Below are 12,630 nucleotides of genomic sequence, written 5' to 3'. Positions count from 1 at the left end.
TTCACAAATTTGAGTCCTTCAAATGATGTTTGAGGCCTCTTGAACTGCAGGGGATTTAGTCCCTGCACTGGCGTTCTGGTCTCTGTCCTAGCCCCGGGCCCTGCTGAGTCATACTTGTCACCTGCGGGGGTCCCAGTGTGGCCCCACCCCACGCTGGCGAAGCTGGAAAGAGCTGGGCAGAGCTGACCTGTCGCCGGCTTGCCGGAGGCTTGCTCTGCCCTGGAACTTGGTAGCCCCTGAGGAGTGCTCGGGGGTGAGGAGAAAGCAGGCTTGCAAGGCCAAAAGGGAATGAAAATGAGGGCCAGGAGCAGAGCGGACGGGCTGTGGGGGAGGTGGCCGAGGTGCCTAGTGCAAAGGGAGCCTCAGTCTACATCCAGACTCCGAGAGGCCCCCGCTGCAAAAGCACCCCCGCGCCGGGACACTTGCTGCCGTGATGCTTTCAAAGCACCTTCTTGCAAGTGACGATGGTGATTCTGAAATGAAATCGTGCGGTTGCTGCTCTGATGCCCACTTTTATGATCGGGAAACAAACCCAGGCATTACTCTAGTCCGTGGCAGAACCACTCGTATTACCTTATATAGAAATTTACTGTCTGGTGTCTCTGGTTTCCGATATGGTACAATTCATTATTATAACGCTCTCCCTTTCATGTCAGCCTCAGGAATGTTAGTGACTGAAGCTGGGGAAGGGGGGAGCGGCTGGGCAGGGAAGAGGGTTGGAAGGGTGTTTAAACAATACAGCCCTCTTGTTCTAAAACACTGGTTGGTAAACGTTTTTCTAAAAGGGGCCAGATAGTAAATATTTTAGGCTTTGGGGGCAACTACTTGGCAGCGTTATAGCGCGGAAGCAGCCCTAGGCAATATGGATGAACCTGGCTGTATTCCAATAAAACTTTATAGACACTGAAATGTGAACTTCATATATTTTTCACGTGTCACAAAATGTTCTTTTGATTATTTTCAACCACTTGACAGTTGAAAAATCATTTTGAGCTCGTGGGCCATGCAAAATTAAGTGGCGGGTTAGATTTAGATGGAGGACTGTAGTTTGCCCACCGTGTTCTAGAATAATTGTGTCGTGTAACTCTGCTTCAATGGGAACTTCCTCATGTGCACAGTAAGAGAAGGCTTGGCAGACAATTTCCAGTCTCCCATTAATATATTTTACTTATTTTCTGGTGAGTAGGCATGATTTCCAAAACCTATTAAATGTTTAAATGGTTGAAAGAAATCTTCCCAGACGATTTGACTTTAAAATCTTTATGCTGTCCACCTCACTGAGGGTCTGAGTAGGAAATATGGAGCAGATATTTTGGGAGTTTGTGAAAATACTCAGGCACTATCATACACTTAATCCAAAAGTAACTGGTACAGCCTATTTTGTTAGTTTGGGATTTTGTTGTTGTTAAATTGAATCTGTCAGTTCTGTTTCTCTAAATTTTTTTGGTCTTTTTCTGGTCAGGTACTTTTTTGCGTCAAAAATGTAGTATCAGTTTTTCTCTGTTGAATTGCGAACTGTTCAGTTTTGGTTTTGCCTTTCACTCCACCTTCTTAACTCTGGTCCTAATCTTTCACTTTCTGTGGTTGTCTTTTTGTCTCTCTTGCAGTCAGCTGAGTCCACTAATTGAATAAGGCACCAACAGGTGTGCGCACGAGGTGTGGGCTCTCTTAACCGAGAGATGCCCTGTTCAGGTACCTTTCTCTTAAGACTACTTACCTCAAAGTTGCTATAGTGTTAACCACCACTTTCTTCATGCCGACCGTGTTTTACAGACTAGTACACTTCTATATAAACCAAAACAAGTTAGATCACACATTGCTGGCCTTTAATATGTGTGATGCACTCTGGTATTTTATTTCATTTTTAAAAGTATGCAAACGACCCCCTACATTGCTTTCACGATCACACTGAGTCACAACTTGTGGTTTGAGGCTGGACACTAGTGTATTTTTTGAAACCTCTAGCCAGGTCCTGACCACCTTTTATGTTTTTTAAAGATTTTAGTGAAGTATAGTTGATTTACAATGCTGTGTTAATTTCTGTTGTACACCAAAGTGACTCAGTTATACACCAAAGTGACTCAGTTATACATATATATACGTATTCTTTTTCATATTCTTTTCCATTATGGTTTATCACAGGACATTGAATATAGTTCCCTGTGCTATAGTAGGACCTTGTTTATCCATCCTGTGTACAGTAGTTTGCATCTGCTAATCGCAACCTCCCAATACTTCCCTCCCCAGCCCCCGTCTTGGCCTCCACCTTGGAAACCACAAGTCTGTTCTCTCTCTGACCACCCCTTATAAAATAGCAACACACCTCCTCCACAGGTAATCACTTTCTATCCCCTTTCTTTTTTTTTCATAGCACTTATCACCATCTGACAAATGTTTGTTCATAGGCTTTTTCTCCTACACTACCCCCAGCAACTGAACCAGAGCTTACCAGATGAGGAAGCTCAGGCAGACAGTGCCAAGGTCACATAGTGAGTGTTGGAGTTGGAATTTGAATTTAATCGATCTTGTATTAAGACAGCAAAAGTGTTTCCGAGAATGAATCACTTTGGACAAGAATGAATAGATGGAGAGAGACTAGTTAAGAGTTACTTGTGATAAACTAGGTAAAATAATTATGTTGTAAGGCTAATGGCACTGGGAGTATAAGGAAAATAAAAGGTGAGCTATGCTGCAAAGAAAAATCAACAAGACTTGATGAAGGGTGACTGGGAGGAAAGTGTCATCAAATACTTATTGACTACTTATTATATATTGGGCATTTTAAAGTTTCCAGCTGGCTGACCGGTGGAATTATTGACAAAAATATATGATACCGGGCTTCCCTGGTGGCGCAGTAGTTGAGAGTCCGCCTGCCGATGCAGGGGACACGGTTTCATGCCCCGGTCGGGGAAGATCCCACGTGCCGCGGAGCGGCTGGGCCCGTGAGCCGTGGCCACTGAGTCTGCGCCTCCGGAGCCTGTGCTCCACAATGGGAGAGGCCACAACAGGGAGAGGCCCGCGTACCGCAAAAATAAATAAATAATAATTAAAAAAAATATATATATATGATACCATATACTATTAATTATAATAAATTATCTCATGATTTTTAAAAGACAGCAAAAAGAAAAAGTGATCGTATCTGATAAAATGAACTGTTTACCAAAAGGAATGAGGGAGGGAAATAATACCCGGACATAGTTGCGGGTGATTCTGTGTTCATTAGCAACTCTGTCTCACTAGTTTTTGGCAAAAAATCTTAGCCATTCAAAAAAATGTTGCAGTACTCACTGTGTGCCAAGCGTTGTTCTGGGAACTGGAGATACCTGGAATGAACAAGACATATACAGCTCTCCTGCCCTTTTATAAATCCCTTTATTGTTTGTTTTTCTTATTACAAAAGCAGAGCTCGTTACAGAAAAACCTGAAAATTACACAAACAAAAGAAGAACATAAAGAAAAAAAAAAGAATACCAATTTTGTTTCTGGCCAAATTGTTTTTATTCAAATCACTAGGAGTGGAAGAAAATACACGAAAACATTAATAGTCATTGGCTCTTGGTTACTGATATTATGGATGATGGTTATTTTATTCTTTATATCATTGCTCTATTTAAAATTTTTCTCCAACGGACAGACAGTAGTCTTATAAACAATAAAAACCCCACACATTTTAGAAAAAATATAAAAAGCAATGGTAGATGAGTGATGCAGACAAATGAAAAGTTGTCTTAGTGTGATGGAATTCTAAGTAATTTCTCTTAAAATATTTAATGCAATTGTGTGAGGGAGTTGGAGGAAAATTATAAAATTGAAAGCACACTGCACTTGTTTGAACTTGTACCTTGTTTTCATTTACTATTGTGATATTAGGTAGAGTGAAATAATTGTTTTATACTTATAAATGCGTTAATATTTAACCCTGTGGAGTGTCCGTCTGGATTTCTGAAAGGCCACCTTTCCCCGCTGTGCTAGCCATTAATGTTAAGCTACACGAGCTCTGCATTTGTGACAGTGAATGAAGGAAATGACCTAGAGCAGAATCCCTGGGGCTTAGACTTAGAATCAATGGCGCAAAGTAAATAAATATTTGTCAAATGAAAAATGTTGAATAGGAAATTCCTCCTGGCCTTGGCCCAGTCCATAAGCAGAGATGAGAAGGCTTCACGCATAGAACCTCCTTTTAGAAACCTTGCTCTAAGCATTCTACCCCAAGCATGTTGTTCTTTTATTCAAAATTTTAGCGTACTGTGCATTTTAATTTACAACTGAAGACCTCTTCTGAAGTTCACTGGAGTGAAAATTTGTAATTGCTGGCCATTGTCCATTCTTCCTTCTCCAGAGTGAGCCCCTCTTCCTTCTTCAAACTTCTTGTAGTTTGGTAGGACTGTCCATCAGGATACTCTGCTCTCCACCAGCCAAAGTGTAGGTACTTAACCCCCGTTGGGCCCGTCAGCCATGCCCTTTCCGGAATGTGGATTCCCTAAACTCTTGCTGGCAAAGCACCCCAACGTGCTGGCCACTGGTTCCTGCTTCCAAGATCTCTAGAATGGCTGCTTTTATTCTATGAGCTCCACATGCCCTATCATATATTTCCTTTTTGCTGAAGTTAGCCTGAGTCCATTTGTTGCTTACAACCAAAGAATGTCTGATGTTCACCTAACCCCTTCCCCCTCCAAGTCCTGAATTCAACCATAGCTTCTCCTGAATAAGGACTATGGCCCTGTAGTTGGAGAGGAAATAGATAAGGTACTAAAATCTTTGCAAATGTGTATTTACAATTGTATGAAAGCTACAGGAAAACAGAAAGTTGTGCAAAGTGTTTCCAACAGCGGATTCAATACAGCAAATTGGGTACACAGCTGAAAGAAAGGACAAGATAACCTGGATATTTGTCACTGCTTCCTGTACCCCTAGAGCTGATAGTAGTAACTGCAAGAAGCAGCTACCACACTTGGGGTTTGGGGAACGAAAGGAAAGCAGTGGGGTTACCAGAACCTGGGAGCTTGGAGGAGAGGTCCTGTGCTGGCTGGTGCATGGACCTCTAGTGGGGGCACTCCACACAGCCCCTGCTCAGACCCCAAAAAAGGCGTGGCTGGTGGGCGCTGGTGCTTCTGTGGAGGCCTGGTATGGTGATGCTGGGAAGGCTGAAAGAAGCTGGAGGCTGGTGGGGGGGGTGAGTGGGGGCTGTTGATGGAAGCTGGCAACCAGAGGTCCCTTGTCCCTCCTTCCAATCTCCCATCAGAACCTCCCATTAACAGAACCTCACGGGAAGGCAAATGGCTTGGGAGTTTGGGTAAAACAGTTTGTAGAGTCCCAGCCCTGGTACCACAGAGCAGAGTTAAAAAGGGTCAGCTTATGAGACTTCCCTGGTGGTCCAGCGGTTAAGACTGTGCTCCCAGTGCAGGGGGCCCGGGTTGGATCCCTGGTCAGGGAACTAGATCCCACAGGCGTGCCACAACTAAGATCCCACATGCCACAACGAAGATCCCATGTGCCGTACCAAAGACCCGGTGCAGCCAAATAAATAAATATTTTAAAAGAAAAAAAGGGTCAGCTTAGCTCTGAGGCAGGTAAATAACAAAAGCATGGTTTACCTTTAAAAGGATCTGTAGTGGTTTTTGAAAATAGAATTCCCTGGTAAACTGGAAGTTTTCAGTATATCTGTGGCTGAATGTAAATTACATCATTATTGTACTTTATGCCGAAAGACCTAAAGGCACAAATTTCAAACCTGTAACATGTTCTCTGGCCCTTAGTGATGGCATATGGATGTATCAGTTGGAAAATTTGTCTCCTAATACATATTTATGAGGTGCAGAAGTTACAGCAAGATTGCTTCATTTGGTTATTACAGAGAGGAAACCAGCATTGATGTAAAGCTTTCTTAGTCATCAAGAGGTTCTGTAATTTTAAGGTAATTTACAAATTCCTTTTGAGACTTGCTTTTCAAAATATGTTAGAAGAAAAGCCAGAGAAATTCATTATATCGTTAAGAAAATATTTCATAATCTCACTTAAGGGAAATTACTTATGCTTAAAATGTATACATCAATTAACCTAACAGATTTTACTTGGAAAGTTTGCAAAATTACCAGTCTTCTAAGATTAATGAATAGGAGAAATTATTATACTGCTAGAAAACAAAATGTTAGATGAAAAATGTATCTGTGAATGTTCATAGCAGCTTTATTTGCAATAGCCAAGAACTGAAATCAGCCCAGATGTCCTTCCACTGGTGAATAGTTAAACAAGCTGTTCTACAATTCATACCACGGAGTTGTACTCAGCAATAAAAAAAGGAACTATTGATACACACAACTTAGATGAATCTACAAGGAATTATGTTGAGTGAAAAAAGCCAATCCCAAAAGGTTACATACCTTATGATTCCACTCATATAGCTTTTTTTTTTTTTTTCGGTATGCGGGCCTCTCACTGTTGTGGCCTTTCCCGTTGCGGAGCACAGGCTCTAGACGCGCAGGCCCAGCGGCCATGGCTCACGAGTCCAGCTGCTCTGCAGCATGTGGGATCTTCCTGGAGCAGGGCACGAACCCATGTCCCCTGCATTGGCAGGCAGACTCTCAACCACTGCACCACCAGGGAAGCCCATATAGCATTTTTGAAATGACAAAACTTTAGAAATCAAGGAGAGCTTAATAGTGGCCAGAGGTTAGGGATTAGGGGTGAGGTTTAAGGAATGTGAGTGTGGTAATAAAACAGCAAAATGAGGAATCCTTGTGCTTGTTGTATTGGCATGGTTCAGTATCTTGACAGTGGTGGTAGATACATAAACCTATACAGGGATAAAATTGTGTAGCACAATACACAAAGATACACACATACACATGAGTACAGGTGAAACTGGGGAAATCTGACGATGAGTGGATTGTGTCAGTAACAATATTCTGATTGTGATAATATACTATAGTTTTGCAAGATATTACCTTTGGAGGAAACTGGGCACAGTGTATGAAGGCTGTCTCTATAATATTTCTTACAACGGCATGTGAATTCACAACTATCTCAAAATTTTTATTTACAAATTAAAATTAAAAATGGTGTGCAGCAACAATCAAAAAACCTTAGTGGTGCTTTCAGTCTTGTTCCAGTTACTGAAATAATAGTTCCTGCATGTGTGGGGTTTTTCAAATTTTAAATTATAGACAATCTCAAACATACACAAAAGAAAATAAAATAGTGGAATGAATGCCCATGTATACACCACCTAGCTTCAATAGTGATCAATTCATGGTCAAATGTGTTTCATCTATCCCCCCGCCACTCCTACCATCCCTCATTTATTTTGATGGATATATCACATCATATGATTTCATCTGTAAATATTTCTATATGCATCTCTAAAATACAAGGGCTCCTTTATATTAATTTTTTACATTGAGGTTAACATTGGTTTATAACATATTTCATGTGTACAGCATTATATTTCTACTTCTCTACACCCTACAGCGTGCCCACCACCAAAAACTTACTTTCCATCCATCACCATACAGTTGACCCCCTTTTACCTATTTTGTCCTTCCTCCCTTCCCCTCTGGTAACCACTACTCTGTTCTCTGTATCTACGTATTTGTTTTCTTTTGGTTTGTCCATTTATTTGTGTGTGTGTGTGTTTTATATTCCACACATGTGTGAAATCGTGGTATTTTTCTTTCTCAGTCTGACTTATTTCACTCAGCATGATACCTTCAAGGTCCATCCATGTTGTCACAAATGGCAAGATTTCACCTTTTTTTTTTTTTTGTGGTACACAGGCACCTCCCTGTTGTGGCCTCTCCCGTTGCGGAGTGCAGGCTCCGGACACACAGGCTCAGCAGCCATGGCTCATGGGCCCAGCCGCTCTACGGCACGTGGGATCTTCCTGGACCGGGACATGAACCTGTGTCGCCTGCATTGGCAGGCGGACTCTCAACCACTGAGCCACCAGGGAAGCCCAGATTTCACCTTTTTTTATGGCTGATTAGTATTTCAGTGTGTGTGTGTGTGCACGCGTGTGTATATCTTTTTTCATTCATCCATTGATGGACACTTAGCTATTATAAATAATACTGAGATGAACATATGGATGCGTGTATCTTTTTGAATTAGTGTTTTCATATTCTTTGGATAAATAGCCTGAAGTGGAATAGCTGGGGGAATTCCCTGGTGGCCTACTGGTTAGGATTCCAGGCTTTCACTACTGGGGCTCTGATTCAATCCCTGGTCGGGGAATTGAGATCCCACAAGCCAAACCACACAGCCAAAAAAAAAGGGGGATTAGCTGTATCATATCGTAGTTCTATTCTTAATTTTGGGGTAACCTCCATGCTGTTTTCCATAGCGGCTGCACTGGTTTACATTCGTTTTTTTCCTTTCGAGATTTTTAAAAATTTTTAATTTTTAAAAATTTTTGGCTGCGTTGGGTCTTCGTTGCTGTGCGTGGGCTTTCTCTAGTTGCGGTGAGTGGGGGCTACTCTTTGTTGCGGCGTGCGGGCTTCTGATTGTGGTGGCTTCTCTTGTTGCAGAGCATAGGCTCTAGGCATGTGGGCTTCAGTAGTTGTGGCATGCAGGCTCTGGCACGCAGGCTCAGTAGTTGTGGCGCACGGGCTTAGTTGCTTTGCAGCATGTGGGATCTGGCGTGTGGGATCTTCTTGGACCAGGGCTCGAACCCGTGTTCCCTGCATTGGCAGGTGGATCCTTAACCACTGAGCCATCAGGGAAGCCCAGTTTACCTTCTTATCAACAGTGTACGAAGATTCTAAGGGCTTCTTTTTCAAAAAATTCAAAATAACTGCAATACATTCTCACACGCCAAAAAATTAGGTAAGAATTTCTTCATATCAGTATCCAGATAGCATTTACATTTCCTGACTTGTCTCATAATGAGGCATAGTTTATGTACCATAAACTGCACCGATTTAAAGTATACAATTCATCAAGTTTTTACAGATGTAAACACCCATAAAAGCACTACCACAATTTAAAAAACCAGAACATTGTATTTATCCCCCAAAGTTTCCCTGTGCCCCTTCCTCTGTCTCAGGCCACAGAAAAATCATTGATCTGCTTTCTGTCACTATAGATGAGTTTACAGAGAATGTGGTTTTGAAAAAACCCAACAAACCTAAATGGTACATGATTTTATAAAAATTAGAAAGAATTTTAGAGAATGAAGAAAAATATGTGTATATTCCTGTCTGATATATTTTGATGGTGAGTCCCTGAGACAGGAAGCAAGTTAAATTTAGAATACTGAATAATAACCGCTAACATTTATTGGGCAGTTAGTATGTGCTAGTTATTTTACATCTATTATCTAATTTGTCTCATGATAACTCTCCGATTATTATCAATCCTATTATTATCAAACCCATTATACAATTGAGAAGGCTGAGGCTCAGAGAGGTAACATACCCATAATCTCACAGCTTGTAATTGAAGGAGCTTAGATTATAAATACTAGGTCCTTGACTCCAGTGCAATTCCCTTAAACACAGGAACTGACACGAGAAGAGCACCTGGGTGTGTTGTGAAAAAGTCTTACCCTTTCTTTGACAAAGGAGCATAGACAATTCAATGGACAAAGGATAGTCTGTTCAACAAATGCTGTGGGAAGAACAGGACAGCCACGTGCAAAAGACTGAATGGAGACACAGACCATACATCTTTTACAAAACCTAACTCAAAATGGAGAGTAGACCTAAATGTAAAACTATAAAATCCCTAGGGACTTCCCTGGTGGTGCAGTGGTTGAGAATCCACCTGCCATTGCAGGGGACACGAGTTTGAGCCCTGGTCCGGGAGGATCCGACATGCCGCAGAGCAACTAAGCCCGTGGGCCACAACTACTGATCCTGTGCTCTAGAGCCTGCAAGCCACAATTAGTGAGCCCACAAACCTAGAGCCCGTGCTCTGCAACTAGAGAAGCCACCGCAATGAGAAGCCCGCGCACCACACCAAGAGTAGTCCCCGCTCGCCACAACTAGATAAAGCCCGTGCACGACGAAGACCCAACGCAGCCAAAAATAATTAAATAAATGAATAAATAAATTTATTTTTAAAATATGTATATATATTTAGATTGCTTAAAGTGGTGGCTTTAAAACTTTTCTTGGCTGCAATCCACAGCAACGTATACATTTTACATTATCTATCAATCTGTAATCTTTCAGTCTATCATCTTTCCATCTTTCTATGATACTGAAACAAATTTCTCACAAAGTAGTACCTATCCTCACTGTGTGTAATACACTCTGATGTGATCTATTCTATTCTGTTCTCTTTCATTTAAAAAAAATGCTGATCATGATCCTCTAATTCGTTTCACTAATGGGCCAAGACCTATAGTTTAAAAAATGTGGCTTGGAAAGCTCCAGATGAAATTTGCAGTGAATAGACCAAAGTGTCACATGTGATTATCAAAATGCATTAAAAGAGGGCTTTTACCACTTTACTTCTGAATACATATAAAAATTTTAAATTGACATACCACAGACTGTATTTCTGGGGATTGAGATTGATAGATCAAGTCTTTTTAAAAAATATATCTATTTATTTATTTGGCTGCACTGCGTCTTAGTTGCGGCACGTGGGATCTTCATTGCAGGATCTTCGTTGCAGCGGCATGCACTCTTAGCTGCGCCATGTGGACTCCTAGTTGCAGCATGCATGTGGGATCTAGTTCCCTGACAGGAATCGAACCTGGGCCCCCGTGTTGGGAGCGTGGCCTCTTAACCAATAGACCGTCAGGGAAGTCCCCAGATCAAGCCTTTTAATTTTACTTTTCAAATTGTTTGAAAGACTAATTTTTAACATGTATAACTTTTATAGTACAAAAGAAGTCTAGCATGATGTTAGCTATTTATCCTAAGGAGCCGATGTCATGTCATACTTCTAAAAGTTATGTTTTATAAAACCCAGTGGAGGGACTTCCCTGGCGGTCCAGTGTTTAAGACTCCACGCTCCCAATGCAGGGGGCACCGGTTTGATTCCTGGTCGGGGAACTAAGATCCTGCATGCAGCATGGCACAGCAAATAAATAAATAAATAAAATAAAAGTACTACTTAACAAAAAACAGTGGAAAATTGGACACAACAGGAACGTGCAATTACAGGGTATTAGTTCCATAAATTGTAAATTATCCATGTAGTGTACTACACAGCCATTAACAATGATGATTTAAGGTCTAGCTCAGTGATTCTCAATCGGATGATTTTGCCTCCCCGGGGACCTTTGGCAATGTCCAGAGACATTTTGGGTTGTCACACTGGGGGAGGGGAGGGCTCCTTTCATCTAGTGGGTAGAGGCCAGGGATGCTGCTGAACATCCTACGGTGCACAGGACAGCCTCCACAGGAAAGAATGATCCCCAAATAGCAATAGTGCTAAGGGTGAGAAACCCTAGTTTAGCTAAATGATTCTTATATTATCATGGAAGCTTTATCTCCCTCATATCTGTAAATAATCTTTTTTAGTAGCATTTTATCTATCTCTCTCTCATACTTGGAATACAGTTATCTATGTTCATGTCTTATTTCCCTTCCTAGGTAGAAAGCTCCTTTTTACAGATAGAATACGTGCCTGATTCATCTCGGTATAACCAGCAACCAGACCACCTTGTGTCTTGTAACTGTTTAATAAATGTTTGTTGAGTTATTACATAAGAATAAGAGATCAGGGCTTCCCTGGTGGCGCAGTGGTTGAGAATCCGCCTGCCGATGCAGGGGACACGGGTTCGTGCCCCGGTCCGGGAGGATCCCACGTGCCGCGGAGCGGCTGGGCCCGTGAGCCGTGGCCGCTGAGCCTGCGCGTCCGGAGCCTGTGCTCCGCAACGGGAGAGGCCACAACAGTGAGAGGCCCGCATACCGCAAAAAAAAAAAAAAAAAAAAAAGAATAACAGATCATGGCACTGTAAGTATTGAAATGGAACGAGGTCCACAATATACTTTACTGGAAAAAAAGCAGATTAGAAAACAACGTGAGTGATCTATAGATTCGGTGCAGCCCTTATTACAATGCCAACTAACTTCTTTGCAGAAATTGTTAAGCTGACCCTCAAATGCAGATGGAAGTTCAAGGGGCCTGGAAAAACCAAAACAGTCTTGAACAAAGATGGAGGACTCACACTGTAGAACTCTCGGAAGAAAGGATAGGAGTAAATCTTCGAGACCGTGGGTTAGGCAGCTATTTCTGAGATATGACACCAAAAGAACAAGTGACCAAAAACAACAACAACAACAACAACAAACCACACCAAAAAACCCCCGATAAACTGGACTTCATCAAAATTTAAAGCTTCTGGGGCTTCCCTGGTGGCACAGTGGTTAAGAATCCACCTGCCAATGCAGGGGACACGGGTTCAAGCCCTGTTCTGGGAAGATCCCACATGCCGCAGAGCAACTAAGCCTGTGCACCACAACTACTGAGCCTGCACTCTGGAGCCCTCGAGCCACAACTGCTGAGCCCATGTGCCACAACTACTGAAGCCCACGCGCCTAGAGCCCGTGCTCCGCAACAAGAGAAGCCACCGCAATGAGAAGCCCGTGCACTGCAATGAAGAGTAGCCGCTGCTCGCTGCAACTAGAGAAAGCCTGTGTGCAGCAACAAAGACCCAGTGCAGCCAAAAGTAAA

Source organism: Kogia breviceps, chromosome X (genome assembly GCF_026419965.1).
Source record: "Kogia breviceps isolate mKogBre1 chromosome X, mKogBre1 haplotype 1, whole genome shotgun sequence".
Taxonomy (NCBI): domain Eukaryota; kingdom Metazoa; phylum Chordata; class Mammalia; order Artiodactyla; family Physeteridae; genus Kogia; species Kogia breviceps.
This window is presented reverse-complemented; position numbering follows the sequence as displayed.